The 17,897-nt window shown below is 46.3% G+C and overlaps 2 protein-coding genes across 2 annotated transcripts in view; both read left to right on the plus strand.

Annotated features, from left to right (window-relative positions):
* The window catches only part of LOC135211783 (lon protease homolog 2, peroxisomal-like), a 118,069-nt gene that overhangs the window by 9,983 nt on the left and 90,189 nt on the right, over positions 1–17,897 (plus strand). The gene's annotated exons all lie outside the window — the stretch shown is intronic.
* The window catches only part of LOC135212072 (lon protease homolog 2, peroxisomal-like), a 249,420-nt gene that overhangs the window by 9,754 nt on the left and 221,769 nt on the right, over positions 1–17,897 (plus strand). Inside the window, 1 exon segment of the mRNA XM_064245420.1 lies at positions 6,698–6,856. The gene's annotated coding sequence lies outside the window, so the exon portion shown is untranslated.

The raw sequence follows: 17,897 nt of genomic DNA on the forward strand, positions 1-17,897 counted from the left end.
TGTTTAGAGTGTGTGCTATGGATGAATGCAAGGTGAGACTACCGAAAAGCTACGGTAGATCCTCACACAAGTTTGCTTTAAATGTAGAGGTAAAGAATGTTCTTTTGATAACCCGTGTAATGAGTGTGAGAAGTTGATGAGGGAATGGAAGGCTCTTTCTTCCTACTTGAGGAAGTTAGAGAAAGACAGGGTGAGAAAGGCTTCCTCTAAGTTCTAGTAAGTCTCGTATTAGCGAGGTAGAAGAAAATCCTGTTGTAGCATTAGAACCTTCTCCAGTTTCAGCTCCTGCGCCCTGCATCGAACCTAAGGATACGACTACGAAGTGGCAACCATGAGAGCCACGATCCTTAGCATGGAAAAGAAGATCCGTTCGTTGCAAGGTAAGAGTAGTGAAGTGAATTGTGCCAGTGGACCCCAGTGCAGTGGAGGGTGCGTCTGATCGGCTCCTTAATGCTTCAGGCCTAGACCTCTTCCAGACTCCCAGTCCCAGTGGAGGAGGAAAGTCAAAAGCCGCAGAAGGTTAGGGAGAACTACCACCGATCAGGCGTCCCCTCGGTAGATCCTGATGCTGTACCCAGGGCTGCCCTTGTTCGCGCGAAGAAGGAGGTATTGCGACAATGCTTCTCTTCGTCTTCCTCACCTTCACCTAGAAGAGGATGGAGCGCCTCGGATTCTTCACGACCGCGAAGAGAGCCTGGAAGGCGCCTGGCTCCTTTCCTTCCAGCCCGGAAGTTTTTCCAGAAGAGCCGGAAGTAGAGATCAAGAAACCCAGGGAGGGAGCAAGAGTTCTCGCCTCATAGTAGGCTTCGAGCCTCTTCTCCGGTGGAGGATTTTACAAGATCTCCAGCTCGAATTCTTGCGGGACTGCAAGCGCAGATTTCGGCACTGGCGGGCTCCTTGGCAGGAGGAAACGCGGCGGAAAGACGTCTCTCTCCCTGTCAAGAAGTCTAGGATTCCTTCACCTGTCTTACCGTCTCAGTCAGAGTCGGTTCTTCTCTCCTTTATCAGCGGATGGAAGGAGGCGCTCTTCCCTCAGCAGGCGCTTGTCGTCTTCCAGGCATCAATCGCCCAAGAAGCTTTCTCCTGGTGACTACATCTCTACAGTAGGAAGGGATCTAGCGACTAGTAGGCGTTCGTCTAAAGACAGGCGTACAGCCTCGTCCTCGCGCTCTTTTACGAAGATCCTTCATTCTCCGGATAAGAGAGCCTACTCTTTGATGGATTCATCAAGAGACAGGATCTCGCCTTATGTTAGGCGCCTTGAGCCTAGTAGGCGCTACTCCCCAAGTAGACGCTCTCCCGCTCCCAAGCGTGGTGCGGAGGATAGGCGCTTTTCTCCTGATAAGCGCGGCTCTACTTTAGCGCTCGATTCAGGACAGGCGCGTAGAGCCTGAAAGATATGTCTCTTCTGGGAGACTACCTTTTGAAGAGACACACAAGTCGGGAGCGAAGTTTGTGGAGCATGGTAGACGCCGGTCTCCTAGTAAGCGACCTTCTCCAGACCTTCGCTCTCCTGTAAGTAGGCGCCAAGAGCCTAGTAGGCGTTCGCCTCATGGTAGGCGCAGCCTCGGCCAAAGCTCGCCTGGCAGCCGCTCTCCTTTGAATAGGCGCATGGATCCTGAGAAGCGCCTTGAGCATAGTAGGCTCTCCTCTCCTAGCAGGCGCTCCCCCTTGGAAGCCCGGAATTCTAGGAGTAGGATTAAGGAGCAAAGAGCACGAACACTCAGCAGTAGGAAGGACTCATTCGAGAGGAGCTCTCCAGAAACTTTGGCTTCCCCTGATAGGCGCCAGTCTACTACTAGACACTCTCTGGACAGGCGCATTTCTTTAGAGAAGGCTAACTGCACTCGTAAAGAAGCGGAGGGTTCTTCAGTGGATGAAGTTGAACTTTCAGAAGAGGATTTGGTGAAGGACTCGTCAGTTTCGTCATACAAGATCCTTACAGATCTACTTCTTCAAGAGTTTGGAGACTCCCTTACTCCCGTCGCTCCTCCGTCGCCTCTCTCTTTATTCTCGACTTCGAAGAAGACGAAAGTTTCCTCTTGTGTGAGGATGAAGCCAACCATCTCAATGAAGAAGGCTTTGAGAGGTGTTGGTGATTGGCTGCTTTCTAAGGAAGAGAAAGGGAAAACGTGTTTTCTTTCCCTCCTTCCAAGCTTACGGGCAGACTAGATTTTGGTACGAGTCTGGAGAACCCTTAGGTCTGGGTCTTCCTTCATCGGCGGATGCGGACTTCTCTTCTCTGGTGGATGCAGCACGACGCTCGGCTCTTTTGTCGGCCAAAACGACCTGGGCTATGAACGAGCTTGACCACCTGCTGAAGGAATGTTTAGAGTCTTGGAAGTCTTCAACTTCTTGACTGGTCTTTGGGGTCTTGGCTAAGAAGACTCAGAACCCGGATGCTATTTCGCCAGAAGATCTAAACAGTGTTCTAACGTGCATTGACAAAGCAGTTAGAGATGGATCGAGCGAAATAGCCTCCCTCTTTGGAGCAGGGATCCTTAAGAAGAGATCAGTCTTCTGCTCTTTTCTCACGAAGTCTGTTTCGCATGCCCAAAGAGCCTCTCTCCTGTATTCGCAGCTCTCGCCTCTGCTTTTTCCAAAGAAGTTAATACAGGACATCTCAGGATCTATCTCTGCGAAGGCGACTCAGGACATGCTCGCACAGTCGGCACGGAAGCCTAAGACCTCCTTCCAGACGAAGACTAAGAAGGAGACTCAGCTAGACAGGAGCCCTTTCGAGGGGGCCCCCCTTCTAGAGCCTCTACCTCGAGAGGTAATAGACCTTTCAAGAGAGGTAGATCCTTCTCACGCTCTGTCAGAGCTAAGAAGTAGGGAAGTAGTCCTCCAAACACCAGTAGGTGCCAGACTTCTAAGATTCTCGGAAGCCTGGACAAAGAGAGGAGCGACAACTGGTCCCTCTCTATAATAAGGAAAGGATATCTGATTCCTTTTACGGAAAGACCACCGTTGACAACGACTCCGAGGGAGTTGGTGCCAGGTACAGGGATCCCATCATGAGCCTTGCTTTAACACAAGCAGTGGAACTAATGTTCGAGAAAGAGGCTATAGAGCTAGTGAACGACCCTTGCTCAGCGGGCTTTTACAACCGCCTTTTTCTAGTTCCAAAGCCTCAGGAGGATGGAGACCGGTTCTGGATGTAAGCGCCCTGAATTTCTTTGTAGAAAAGAGGAATTCGCCATGGGTAGGGACGACATCCTCAGTGTTGGCGGCCCTTCGGCCAGGGGACTGGATGGTGTCCCTAGATCTTCAGGACGCTTACTTCCATGTGCCTATCCATCCTTCGTCAAGGAAATACCTCAGTTCATGATGGGAGGAAGGATATTCCAGTTCAGGGCCTTGTGCTTCGGCTTTCAACAGCCCCTCAGGTCTTTACAGGCCTAATGAAAAATGTAGCAAGATGGCTACATTTGGAGGGAGTCAGAGTGTCCCTTTACTTGGACGACTGGCTGATCAGAGCCAAGTCTCAGGAAAGATGTTTGGAGGACCTACAAAAGACCCTTTTCATGGCAAGTTCGCTGGGACTTTTGGTGAACTTTCAAAAGTCTCAGTTGATCCCCAGTCAAGATCGTATCTATCTGGGGATTCGGATGGCTTCTCTGGATTTTCGGGCTTTTCCGTCTCCAGAAAGGATAGCCCGAGGGTCAGAGAAAGTCAAAGCCTTCCTAGAGAAAGAAGTATGCACAGCGAGGGAGTGGATGAGTTTGTTGGGGACACTCTCCTCGTTGGAGCAATCCTTTCTCTAGGAAGGTTGCACCTCAGACCTCTCCAGTTCTTTCTCCATCGAAACTGGAGGTGTCATTCACAAAACTAGAGTTCTCCTTCGAGATTTCAAAGGAAATCAGAAGGACCTCTCTTGGTGGGCCAACCCTCTCAAGTTTGCAGAAGGGATGTCCCTTCACATTCCGAACCCCAACCAAGTGGTTTGTATTCCGACGCCTCGGAACAGGTTGGGGGAGCGACGCTCGGCTCAAGAGAAGTGTCAGGCACCTGGAACAAGGAACAGGTGACCTGGCACATCAACAAGAAGGAGCTGATGGCGGTTTGGCTAGCTTTGAAAGCTTTCGAGCCCCACGTCCTAGCTTCAACAGTTCAGATCAACTCGGACAACACCACGGCCCTGGCTTACATCAGGAAGCAAGGGGGGACTCACTCTTTCTCCCTGTACGAGACAGCAAAAGAACTTCTGCTTTGGGCAGAAAAAAGGAAGATTTGTCTCCTTACCAGGTTCGTACAGGGAGAAAAGAACGTCAGAGCAGACCTCCTAAGCAGGAAAGATCAAGTCCTGCCGGCAGAGTGGACTCTGCACGAGATGTTTGCCAGGATCTGTGGAAGCTTGGGGCAAACCTCATATAGACCTCTTTGCACAGCCAAGAATATGAGGATAGCCAACTACTGCTCTCCGATATCGGACCCGAGGGCAGTGTCGATAGACGCGTTCCTACTAGATTGGAAGGGTCTAGACACGTATGCTTTTCCTCCATTCAAGATACGTGGGAGAGACTCTAAAGAAATTTGCAGAATCGGAGGCAACAAGGATGACGCTGGTAGCCCCGTTCTGGCCCGCACAAGTATGGTTCACAGAGGTACTGGAATGGTTAGATCTCCGAGAACATACCACCGAGATCGAATCTGGCTCATTACAACACTTCGAGGTATCACACCTCCCCGCTCTAGATGGACTGCTCAGACACCCCACTTCGAGAGGTATCACAAAAAACCTCCCCGCTCTAGATCTGACTGGCTTCAGACTGTCAAAAGTTTGGTCAGAACGAGAGGCTTTTCGGCAAGAGTTGCAACGGCTATCGCAGCAGCAAGAAGGCCTTCTACCCTTAGAGTCTACCAATCGAAGTGGGGACGTCTTTCGGCGATGGTGTAGGAACCATCACTTTTCCTCTTCCAGTACCTCTGTGACACAAATAGCAGACTTCTTACTTTTCCTTAGGGAAGAAAGTGGTTGGCGGTATCAACCATTAAAGGCTATCATAGCATGCTATCGCAGTGTTTAGGCACAGAAACTTAAACATTTCAGAAGATAAGGACCTTCATGATCTAATAAGATCGTTTGAAACATCCAAGAAGGTTTCTCCAGGGGTTCCGAGTTGGAATCTGGATGTAGTGCTACGTTACCTGAGGTCCAATAAGTTCGAACCGCCTCAGTCTGCATCGTTCAGAGACCTCACGAAGAAGACAATTTTCCTCATGGCATTGGCTTCCGCAAAAAGTAGTTATGAACTCCATGCACTAGAAGGAAATGTGGGATTCAGAGAGATGCAGCTATCTGTTCATTCCTTCCTTCGTTCTTAGCCAGAACGAGAACCCCTCAAATCCTTGGCCTAGGAGCTTTGAAGTACAAGGATTGTCTGCATTAGTAGGGACGAGGAAGCAGAGAGGTCTCTTTGCCCAGTAAGAAGTTTGAAATTCTATCTACAGAGAAAGAAAAAACTTAAGGGCAATGATGTCAACCTTTGGTGCTCTGTACGAGATCAAGGAGGACACTTCGAAGAATGCGCTTTCTTTCTTTATCAGAAGCCTGGTGAAAGAAGCGCATGCGATATGTAGGAAAGTCAATACAAAGTTCTTAAGGTAAAAAGCTCATGAGGTAAGAGCTATTGCCACGTCATTGACTTTTAACAAAAACATATCCCTGAGTAATATTATGAAGGCAACATTCTGGCGTTGCAACTCAGTCTTTGCAAAACCACTATCTGAGAGACGTCAAAATTACGTATGAAAAGTGCTTCGTGGGTTAGGCCCGTACGTATCGGCGGATTCGGTGCTGGGGCAGGGAGCTGAGACATATCCTTAGTAGTATATATTTTTTCCCCTTGTTAGGTTGTAAGTTTTGGTTGTTTGAAAGAACATGCGGGTAGGCATGTTTTTCATTTTCGTAGTGCTAACAATGATTAGATTGGTTAGGTGATCGGTGTATGTTTGAGCTCCTTGCAAGATAGTGGTTAGGTTCTGTCATATAAGTGGGCGAATCCCCGTTGACAGATCCTGCTCCGGATTCTATCAAGTAAGCGGACAACCAAATCCCTTTGATAGACCAAAGAGTCTGTCAGCTGTAGGTCACGCCCTCGCTGAAGCTCTTAAGGCAACGCAGACTCATAGACAGTAACTACGAAGTCTTCTGCCTAAACAGGTAAGAACCAAGGTTGTTTTTACATCCTACAACTAGTGTTGTTTTCCCCTTTTTTCCATATTTATATTGCTGTCTCTTTCCCTCCACCAAGGGTGTCAATCAGCTAAGTATATATCTGACAGGAAAGTTCATGTACAAAAATGTTATTGTTTAGTATACAATAAGGTTTTGTACATACTTACCTGGCAGATATATACGATTGATGGCCCCCCTGGCCCGCCCATCCTCCCCTCAGGAGACCGGTGAAGGAAAAATTCTGGCTGGAAAGGGAGATTGGTTCTTACATCCGCCACCCAGCGGCGGTAAGGTAGATCACCTGACCTACCTGTCGCGTGTGCCGCGAGTTTTGAATTCTGTCGTGACGTCAGAGACGTATAGCTAAGTATATATCTGCCAGGTAAGTATGTACAAACCTTATTGTATACTAACAATAACATTTTTAACATTTTTACATATCGACTCCATAGGTGTGCTGCTAACTGACATACAGTACTAGTGCAGGTACTATTTACTATTTTTCTTCAATTCCAGAAGCCTTATCACAGAACATCAGCTGGTGTTTAGGAAGTTACAGACAGAATGATTCAACATAGTGTGAACTCTACCGAAGAAGCTACCGTTGGTGATTGTTTCAGATGGTGTTTTGTTGCCTGGCTCAACCATCCGTATACCTGTATCCACTGTTAAAAAGTAAGTTGAATTTCAAAGGTTATTTGCCTTATTTCAGATTTTTGGGTTTAAATTTTCCAGGTTAAAAGTATTCTACCCAAAAGGAGAGATTGTTGATCTTTTTGAATATACAGTAATAGGCTGATGGATATCAATTCTTGACATAAGCTTATGTTTCCTAAAAATGTGACAACTTTGTTGATACTTAAATGAATTTAAGTCTGTTATCATTTTGTTGGGCCTTATAGCAAAGTAATGTAATAGTGAAATATTCCATGTTAAAACCTGTTACAGCGAACATCCGTTACAGCGAACATCCCTGAAGAAAAGAATATAATCAAGAAATTCAATATGGAAATGGATGTCTGTTTAGCATGTTGAGCAAACCATATATTCATGAGAACAGAAAAGACCAGGAAAGTTAGATTGTAAGAATTAGAACTTTTGGAAGTATCAGGAATTGCATTAATGTTCTGATAGTTAATGAAAATGTGATAATTAGAATCTTACACATATAAATAGTAGGGTTTTCTAGTAAGGCATTCTTTAAAATATCAAAGGTACAGTTTTAAGAGGTGCGATCTTGATCCTTGCAGAGTTATTAAGAGCTGTTTTGTTCATGAAACTTACCTGTCAGATATATATATAGCTGTATTTTTCCGAATCCGACAGAAATTTAAACACTTACGACACACGCAGTGGGAGTCAGGTGGTTAGTACCCCATTCCCGCCGCTGGGAGGCGGGTATCAGGAACCATTCCCATTTTCTATTCATAATTTTTACTGTCGCCGGTGCTGAAAAACACCTGTTTGCAGCACCTCCGTCCAGATTTTGGAAACTTACTAGCTACTTGAGTATCCCTTTTGGTTTTTCTTTGGTATCTGAATTGGATCGGTGGCTTGGCACACGTTGACTTTGGATTGATTTGAACTTTGGTATTGATTTTTCTTTGATCAAAGATGTCAGGGTCTAGTTCTGCTAGCGCTAGATTTTGTTCTATGTCCGAATGTAGAGGTAGGCTACTGAAATTTTCAGTAGACCACATTCTGTTTGTAAGGTTTGCAGGGGGAATGAATGTACGTTTGAAAGTCGTTGTAAGGAGTGTGAAAGATTAACAGAGTCTGAATGGAAGGCGTATGAAACCTATCTTAAGAAACTTGAGCGAGATAGGTTAAGGAGGTCTTCCTCCAGGAGTGTTTCAGGTAGGCAAGATTTTAATGATTCTCCTGCTAACCCTCCTTCTGTAGATTATGCTCCTACCCCTGTAGTGTTGCCTCCGGCCCCTGAAGCAGTGTCGGTAGAAGGTAATACTTTATCGCTAATTCTTGAATCGATTCGTAACTTAGAATCAAAAGTGGTTAGCTCTGGAGAGCAAAAGTGAAGAGAAGTGCAGTGAAAGTGCCCCTTGTGTAGTGGAGGGTGCGTCAGATCGGCCTCATTCCGCCTCTAGACCTAGACCTCTGCTTGACTCCCAGGTTACGGGGAGAGAGCATGTCGAAAGTCGAAGGAGGGTTACGAGGAACCCCCACCGATCTGGCGTGCCTTCGCAGCTTCTGACGAACCTACCCAGACTGCCAAGGAGCGTGCGCGTGGACGTCTTCTCAGGAGTGCTTTTCTTCTTCTGAAGCTTCCTCCCGCGCAAGGGGTGGAGCTCTCATACCGCATCACGTCCGCTGAAAAGGACGGCTCGCGTTCGGGACGCTTCACGTCCAAGTTGTTCTCCGGAATTTTGCTCGTCGCCTGATAGTGCGTTGCTGCTTTTCCTCCGCAGAAGAAGCGTAAGGATTATTCGGAGGCGGAGTCTTTCCTAGATGTTTCTTTCGAGCGCCGCAGTCGCTCTAAGGTGCGTGAAGTGGCGGTTCCTGGAGTTAGGAAGAAGGCGTCCCCTCGCCACTCGCCTGCTCACAGGATCAGCCCCTCCCCAGAAAAGGAGGCCTTCACCTACAAGCAAGATTCTCCAGTCTCTTCAGCAGCAACTTCGAGATGTTTTTTTTTTCTTCGAGAGAGACTGTTCCACGTCCGCCGTAAGAAGGATGACTATCTTCCTGTGAAGAGGTCGAGGCGTTCTCACCCTCTCCCTCTCCTCGCTCGTCTCTCTCTCCGTTTGAGTCTCCCTCTAGAGTTCGTTCTGCTCCCCAGCAACTTTCTAGAGGAGGCGAGAAATTCGTTTCTCGCTCTTGTGAACGGCGTTTCCGCTGCTACGAAACTTGTTGATAAGAAGCGCGTTTCTTTAGATGCCGAGCGCGCTTCTGTGAAAGTCAAGCGCGCTTTAGTGGACGCCGAGCGTGAATTTGGTGCAAGGTAAGCGAGCGCCAGTGGATGCTCAGCGCGTTTTAGTGGACGCTCGGCGCGCGCCAGTGGAGCCAGGTGTACACCTGTTGCTGTCGAGCGCGCTTCAGTCGCGCCAGTAGATTGGCTTCGGACGCCAAGCGCGCGCCTACGGACGTCAGTTTACCACCTCCGCAAGCGGAAGCGGAAGCGGGAACTCGGCCTGTTCGCCGCTCTTTCTCTTTGAGAAAGCTCGTGACTCTTCCTTACTTCCTCCGACTTCTCCAGTGTCTGAAGAGGAAATTAGTGACGCTTTCGTCGAAGTGGACGAAGAACAGCAGTTGGCTCCAGTTTTCGACGGACTACAAGGTTTTGACTCGTTTGCTACAGTCAGTCTTTGCAGACACTTTCCAACCTGAAGCTCCACGTACTCCTCCCTCTCAGTTTTCGTCATCCAAAGCTACTAAGATCTCGGGCTTTGTGAAAATGAAGAAGTCGCTTTCTACGAAAGCAAGCTTTTCGAAAGGTCCATGATTGGATGGAAAAGAGGAAAGCTTCAGGCAAGACTTCTTTCGCTTTACCACCTTCAAGACTTTGTGGCAAAGCTGGTATGTGGTTATGAGACGGGAGAAAACGTCGGAGTTAAGCTTCCAGCCTCAGCTCAAGGAGACTTTGGTAGTATTTGTGGATGCCGCCAGAAGACTTTTCTGTCTTCCTCTAAGGTCTCTTGGACGCATAGTGAGTTAGACTTTCACCTTAAAGGCCTCTTCAGGACACTAGAAGGTCTTAATTTCTTGACTTGGTGCCTAGGAGTATTGGATGCAGGTCCAGGAGTTCTGATTCCATCAGTCTGGGGGAGCTGTCCAGTGTATTGTCTTGCATGGACAAGGCCGTCAGGGATGGTTTCTGAGGAATTGGCTGCTCATTTCAGCACGGGACTGCTTAAGAAGAGAGCACTTTTTTGCAATTTTACTGCAAAGTCGGTCTCACCAGCGCAAAAAGCGGATCTTCTTTTCGCTCCTTTCTCAGAACATCTCTTCCCCCAGTCTATGGTAAAGGACATAGCTGCCAGTCTCCAGGAGAAAGCAACCCAAGACCTTCTGGCACAGTCTTCTAGGAAGCCTACAACTACTTCGTCTTCCTGGGTCCTCTGCTTTGAAGAATCGAAGCCCTTTCGATCTGCTTCTTCCTCGAAGCCAGCCCCTCGAGGGAAGAGGTTCTTTCAGAGGCAAGACTCCCGCTCCTTCCAAGAGCAAGAAGTGAGAGGGAAAAGTCCTTCAGCCACCGGTAGGAGCCAGACTTCTACATTTCGCAAGAGCATGGAAGAGAGAGGTGCCGACGCTTGGTCTCTGGACCAAATCGTCAAGAAGGGGTACAGAATTCCTTTCCTGATGTTACCCCCGCTGTCTTCGACACCAAAGGATTTGTCTCCTTCGTATCAGGGAGAAAGCAGAAAGTGCTTCACGATCTACTAGATCAAATGATCGAGAAGCAGGCGGTGGAACAGGTCTTCGACCGGAGTTCTCCAGGGTTTTACAAACCGTCTGTTCCTAGTGCCGAAGCAGTCAGGGGGGTGGCGCCCCGTTCTGGATGTCAGCAGTCTAAATCGCTTCGTTACCAAGCAGAAGTTCAAGATGGAGACACCTCAATCCGTGCTTGCAGCCTTAAGACCGGGGGATTGGATGGTCTCTTTAGACCTTCAGGACGCATACTTTCACGTCCCCATCCATCCCCGATCAAGAAAATACCTGCGGTTTGTCCTGAAAGGGAAGGTTTTCCAATTCAGGGCACTCTGCTTCGGTCTCAGCACGGCGCCGATGGTGTTTCACCGTTCTTATGAAGAACGTTGCGAGGTGGCTCCATCTTGCGGAAATAAGGATCTCTCTCTACCTAAACGACTGGCTTATTCGAGCCTCATCGCAAGACCGGTGTCTGAAGGACCTTCACACGACTCTGTCGTTAGCGAGGTCCCTGGGAACTTCTGGTGAATCTCGAAAAGTCGCTTCTGACTCCTTCTCAATCCTTAGTCTATCTGGGGATTCAGATGGACTCAGTGGCTTTCGGGCTTTTCCGTCCCAGGGGCGACAACTTCAATGCCTAGACAAGTGTCACCCTTTCTAGGGAAGGAAACATGCTCGGTGAGGGAATGGATGAGTCTGCTGGGGACCATTTCCCTCACTGGAGAAGTTTGTTTTCTCTGGGAAGGTTGCACCTCCGACCACTTCAGTTCTTCCTCTCAAGCAATTGGTCACGAAACAGGATCTAGAAGAGGTCTTGTTTTTGACGGAAGAAGTGCAAAAAAGCACCTCAAATGGTGGTTGGATCCAAAGAAGCTTGCGGAAGGACTTTCGCTCAAGCTTCGGAACCCCGACCTAGTGTTGTTCTCCGACGCGTCCTCCACGGGTTGGGGAGCACACTGGGAGGGAGAGAAGTGTCAGGCACCTGGAGAGGGGAACAGGTGTCCTGGCACATCAATCTAAAAGAACTTTCAGCGGTTTACCTTGCTCTAAGGTTCTTCCAAGAGGAAGTCTCCAACAAAGTGGTTCAGATAAACTCGGACAACACCACAGCCTTGGCATACCTCAGGAAACAGGGGGGAACTCACTCTCCTTCTCTGTTCGCCATCGCGAAGAATATCCTGGTTTGGGCGAAGTCGCAATACGTCACGATTCTGACAAGATTTGTGTCAGGCGTGGAAAACGTGCGAGCGGACCTTCTCAGTCGGCAAGGACAGCTTCTGCCGACGGAATGGACCCTTCATCAGGAAGTATGCCAGGCGCTATGGAAGCTGTGGGGGACGTCCTCATGTGGACGTTTTCGCAACTTCCCGAACGAAGAGACTTCCGCTGTATTGTTTCTCCCCAGTTCTGGACCCGGGAGCAGTGTGGCAGTAGAGGCCCTACTGTGGAATTGGTCGGGACTAGACATTTACGCTTTTCCCCATTCAAAATCCTCTGGGGAAGTGATGAGGAAGTTCGCTGCATCAGAAGGAGCGAGGGATGACCCTCATCGCCCCTTCTGGCCAGCGGTCGACTGGTTCACGGAGGTGATGTCCTTCCTGGTCGACTTTCCAAGGACTCTGCCCCTAAGGAAAGATCTACTCAGACAGCCCCACTTACGAGAGGTACCACAAAAACCTCCCCACTCTGAGTCTGACTGCGTTCAGACTATCAAGAAAGTTTGCCAGATCGAGGGGTTTTTTCAAGACCTGTGGCAACGGCGATTGCCACCACAAGGAGGCCCTCCTCAATCGCAGTTTACCAATCAAAGTGGGCTGTCTTTAGAAGTTGGTGCAGAAAGAAGGCATTTCCTCCACCTCAACCTCTGTGAGCCAGATAGCAGATTTCCTTCTTCACCTTAGGAAAGAAGCGAAACTAGCCGTTCCCACGATTAAAGGCTACAGAAGCGTGCTTTCTGTGGTCTTCAGGCATAGAGGGACTTGACTTAGCGAATGATAGAGACATTCATGATCTCATTAGATCATTTGAGACTGTGAAAGTTCTCCAACCGAAAGTACCATCGTGGAACTTAGACGTGTACTTAAGTTTCTCATGTCGAGTCAATTTGAACCGCTCCATTTAGCCTCGCTTAGGAATCTTACTAAGAAGACCATTTTCCTAACCGCTCTGGCGACGGCGGAAGAGGGTTAGCGAAATTCAAGTCATAAGCAAGCACATTGGGTTCAAGGATCATAGTGCAGTTTGTTCCTTAAGTCCTACGTTCTTAGCAAAGAATGAGAACCCTTCCAACCCTTGGCCGAGGACGTTCGAGATCAAAGGGTTGTCGGAGCTAGTGTGGGACCTGAAGCTGAGAGAGTCCTGTGTCCTGTCAGGGCTCTCAAGTTTTATTTGCAGAGAACCAGAGCATGCAGAGGCTCTTCGGAGAACTTGTGGTGCTCTGTGAAAAAACCAGATCTTCCGATGTCGAAGAACGCCACTGGCGTTCTTCTTAAGAAGTACGGTTAAGGAAGCCCATGAAAAGTGTAGTGAAAGTGACATGGAGCTTCTGAAAGTGGAAAGCCCACGAGTTGAGGGCTATTGCTACTTCGGTGGCTTTTCACAAAAATATGGCAATCAAAGATATTTTGGGCGCCACTTATTGGCGAAGCAATTCGGTGTTCGCTTCACACTACCTGCGGGAGGTGAAAGCAACATACGAAAATTGTTACTCGCTTGGACCATACGTCGCTGCAGACACTGTTTTGGGGGTAGGAGGTAGCGCTCTATATTCCTTTAATGGTTAGGGGAGTTTTAACTTGTGTTATGGTTGTGGGGTTGACCGCCTGCGGCGGATCTCCCTTCCATTAGCTTAGTCTAAGTGGGATTCTTTTGGTAGGCTACGCCAGGTGGTTTGGTTTTACTTCGTTGCCCTCATTTGTATGGTCAATGGTCTAGTCACGTCGTGGTCTCGCCCCTGTTGACAGATCATCTGGAGTGCACCAGCTTTATAGGTCTACCTTGCTGGCACTCTAGTAGCACAAGCAGACTTACGCGGCAGTAACCACGAAGTCAGCTATGCTAACAGGTAAGGAACCAAGATATCAATGATCTGCATATATATGTTTCCTAAAATCTTCTATTCTGTCTACTCCCACCACCAAAGGTGGGATTCAGCTATGTATATATCTGACAGGTAAGTTTTCATGAAACAAAATGATATTGTAATGATACAATTAAGTTTGTTCATACTTACCTGGCAGATATATATAATCAATCAACCCTCCCACCACCTCCCTCAGGAGACAGTGGAATAAAAATTATGAATAGAAAATGGGAATGGTTCCTGATACCCGCCTCCCAGCGGTGGGAATGGGTACTAACCACCTGACTCCACTGCGTGTGTCGTAAGTGTTTAAATTTTCTGTCGGATTCGGAAAAATACAGCTCTATATATATACTGCCAGGTAAGTATGAACAAACTTAATTGTATCATTACAATATCATTTTTACTAGATTGTTCCCTATAGAAGATATTGATGATTATAGAAATAATGTATAACATTAGTGTAATGTATAGTTTTATTGAAAAGTATTTGAAGATAGAAAGAAAATTCCTCAACACATTAGTCATACAGTTTTAAGAGGAAACATAATGTGTGCTCTTACTTTTTTTCAGATTGTTACATACATAATTGTTCCTATAGAAAGACAAACCATTGCAATACCTATGAGGTGTGTCAGGTGAGACAAAGATCTGATTTTTGTTTTTTGTCATGATTTGAAGTTGTGGTGAACTGGGAGAAATCCACTCATTCCCAAGCAGTAGGCAAAGTACTTGGACATCTCATGCTCTTTAACTCAGCAGCAGGGAAGTCTTCCCAATAGACTGTACAAGCGAGGTTGGTTGTGGTGCAGTTCCTGTGTGAGCAGGATTAACAAGTTGGGTGGTCCAAAATCATGTCATCATAGGAGAAGCTTGTGCCTCAGGAGAGATTAAGGTGTGTGGCCAAAGGACTTGTGTTGTCTCCATATCACAGTGGTCTGGAGATACAAGCACATAGTGTGGATATAGTTTTGTTGGTATTTCATGACCAATTGAGAGGTCACTCAGTGGTGTTCTGGAGTGACAACAGAGCTACTGAAGTCTGTGTCAACTAACAGTGGGGAATGGTGCCTCAGACCCAGTGCCAGTTGCCAGTACAGTTGCACAAGTGGTTAGTTCTCCAAACCTTTGAGTAGACTACCAGGTACATTCCAGGCAGGCAGATCAATATGGCAGATTGCTTAGTCATCATGATTAGATAGTAGGGATGGAGTGGTCTCTTAAATCTTCATGTAGGAGTGAGGCTCTGTTCAAGTTATGTGGTCCCCAATGCTTGATCTATTCTTAATTGAATAAAACAGTAAGCTACCAGTTGTTTGTTCGTCAATCCCTCCAATGCCCTTGGACAACCTTGACTAGTATGTTTCCCACCTTTCAACCCTCTCCGCAAGATGATCAACTGAATCTTTGATAACTCTGGTAACTCCTTGTTGGCTACAAGCTGAGCGATACTCCAGTATGCTAGTCTTACTCATTAAGGTGCCAAGAGAACTACCCTCATGGCTCACCCTCCTGTGTCAGGTACATGTTTGTAGGCACCACCAGGTTGTTCCTTATTTGCATTCATGTGTGGAGGTCATCCAGCATATCTGAAAGAGAGAGTGGCTCCGAGGAGATGTCTGGGTACATCCATCACTCCTTGGTGAATGTGTATCATGGAGACTGGGCAATCTCCTGTAATTTGTGTCATAAAAGGGGTATCTCCCTGGTTGGAGCATATTAGTAGATCAGACTTCATCTGCCTTCATTGTGACAGGCTCCTTTTAATCTGTAGTGAAAAGGCTGAGCCTTGTTGTAGGTTTTTAAGCTGAAGGAGTTAGTAATCAGTGTTAATGATGTGTTCCTTTTGTACCTGTTGTCACATGCTATGGGCAGAGACCTCACCATCAAGATATTTTTTTTAATTTTTTTTCTTTTAGCTTTGGCCTTGGACAGAGATCTCACCATCAAGTTTATTTTTCCTTTTAGCTCTGTCCTATCTTAAGTACTTTTAGGGATGGGATCTATCTCATCCTCTTTTGTTCCTCGGTTTGTTACAAAAACTCAGGACCTTTGTGCTAATATGAGGAATCAAAGAGTTTCTTGATCCTCTCCTCCTGAGACTTCATTGATGTTGACCTGGATGAGATGCTTCTTGGCCCAGTGTGCTCTGTTAAGCACAGAGGCCAGAGTGTAGAAAGACTTTTCTTTATTACAGGTAAGTAAAAGAGGGGGTTGTTGAGGAACTCCCTTGTTGGCTTTGTGAGGTGATCAAGCAGGCCTATTGCTCCTTTAGGGATTGAGGTTGGCCTCCCCTCTTGCTCAATGAACCCACAGTGGTTGGGGTATGTCTCCTTTCCTTTTCTACCATTCTGGATACCTCCATAGGACCTGTAGTTGCTGCTCAATAGGCTATATAAGCACCCAAGCTCTGTTTTGGACGCGACAGTATCTCATCCGAGTACCGAAAGCTTAGTGCAAGTCTGAAGATGTGAATGTAATGACTGGACTCTAGTTTCCTTTCTTGCCTCTCTTTCAAGAGCAGCAACCAGGCCAAAGTACACACTGGAGTTGGTCAAGATGCAGGCAAGTACACATCTGGCATCCAGTTCTAGTTACTAGGATGTATCTTCCTCAGTCTTCCCTTTTTTTATTAAAGGGGACCAGGTGTGGGTTGTGGCAGAGCTTATTCTGAATCCGTTACTTGGTAATCGCCAAAATTAAACTTTTCTGACACAAAGTCTTTTAGATTTCATGGCTTATCAAAAGCCCTTCCTTACAAGAGTACCCTCCTGTAATGCAGGGTACTTTAGGCAAGGGGTCTACTACTATGGTCAACCATTTCATCAGTCCAGTAGGAGGCCACAAGGGTCAGGACATCCCCTACTTGCAAGGCAGCTGGTAGCATGGTAGTTCTTGATATTCAACTCCAGTCAGTTGCAGGAACTACCCTGCTGTAAGTGGTAAGTCTCATGTAGAAGAGGTAAAGCTATGCATTTCCATTGGAACAAATAAATTTTAAACTAATTATTTTCCATAGGTGTAAAAACCAGTCTTATATAATTAAATTGACTACTCTGCTCCACTGTCCCCATGCGGCTGAAGAAAAAATGAATTGTAGCTGTAGTTTGATATCTAGGAAAATTACTTTCAAAATTTATATTATGTAGGCTTTGTCTTTTCAATTTTCTTTTTGATTATCTCTAGTTCTTAGTCTGTTTATTGATGTTGGGAAAACACCTTTTGAATTTCATCATTCCTTTAATTCAAAATGCCCGGAAGTCTGGCAATTGAACATCTCATTTGTTCAATAGATCAGTTATGGTCTCCTTCCTTTGCTCTTTCATGACCAGGAAGAGAGTATGCAGGTGAGCCAAACTACCAGTCAGTTCAGAGATATACTCAATTGTCCCTCCAAAAGTAAATCCCATACGTAAAGACTGAGCGTTTGTATTTTGTGTAGGAACAAATGACAAGTTTTTAGTGATTTATATTTTTCTGAACATAAAAACCTGAGGTCTTGATGTAAAGGGCCCACCTCTTAACATCCGTCATTCTCTTACCTAGCCCAAGAGATAAACTGTGTAGAATTGAATGGGTACAGACTTGGAGGGCGGTGCATCCACCCGTAACATCAATAGCTATTACCATAACCACCTTGCAAACCTTTTAACAGCTGGATGTCTAGCTCCATGAAAGTTAATCCCCTATGTAAAGACCTCAGGTTTGTATGTTAGGAAAAATACAAATTATGTACTTTAAAAATGTCGTATCTGAGGAAGAGGTAAGGTATCTTTTCACAGTGTGCATTGGAACATGTAAATACCGTGCTGAATTTTACCAGATGCCAGTTGGTTTAAATTCAGTGTTGTGTTGGGCATGAAGTTTATAGTGAAGGTCTTGGCATAGAGGAGCACAAATTAATATTATAAATGATATACAGTATTTTGTCAATATTAGAACATATTACCAACTTCCCAGATGTGAAATTCACCATTGTTTGCAACTCTAAGGGATCTTTGCAGTTCCAGTAAATTTTCAGTGTTGATCATCTGTTAGTATTGAAAATTTTGTGGTGATTATTTTTTACACAATTGTCAAAGAAGCTAAATTTAATTTTGTTGGGCTGCTACCTCTGTAAACTAAATGGAAACTGAAGGCAGATTAGCTAGTTGAGTTGGCATCAGTAAATCTCCTCCATGATGATGTGTTGTTATGTATTGTATTTTATTTTTTGTTGGATTTTAAAATTCATAACAAGAGTTTGTGGCA

The sequence above is a fragment of the Macrobrachium nipponense genome, chromosome 40 (assembly GCF_015104395.2).
Source record: "Macrobrachium nipponense isolate FS-2020 chromosome 40, ASM1510439v2, whole genome shotgun sequence".
Lineage (NCBI taxonomy): Eukaryota > Metazoa > Arthropoda > Malacostraca > Decapoda > Palaemonidae > Macrobrachium > Macrobrachium nipponense.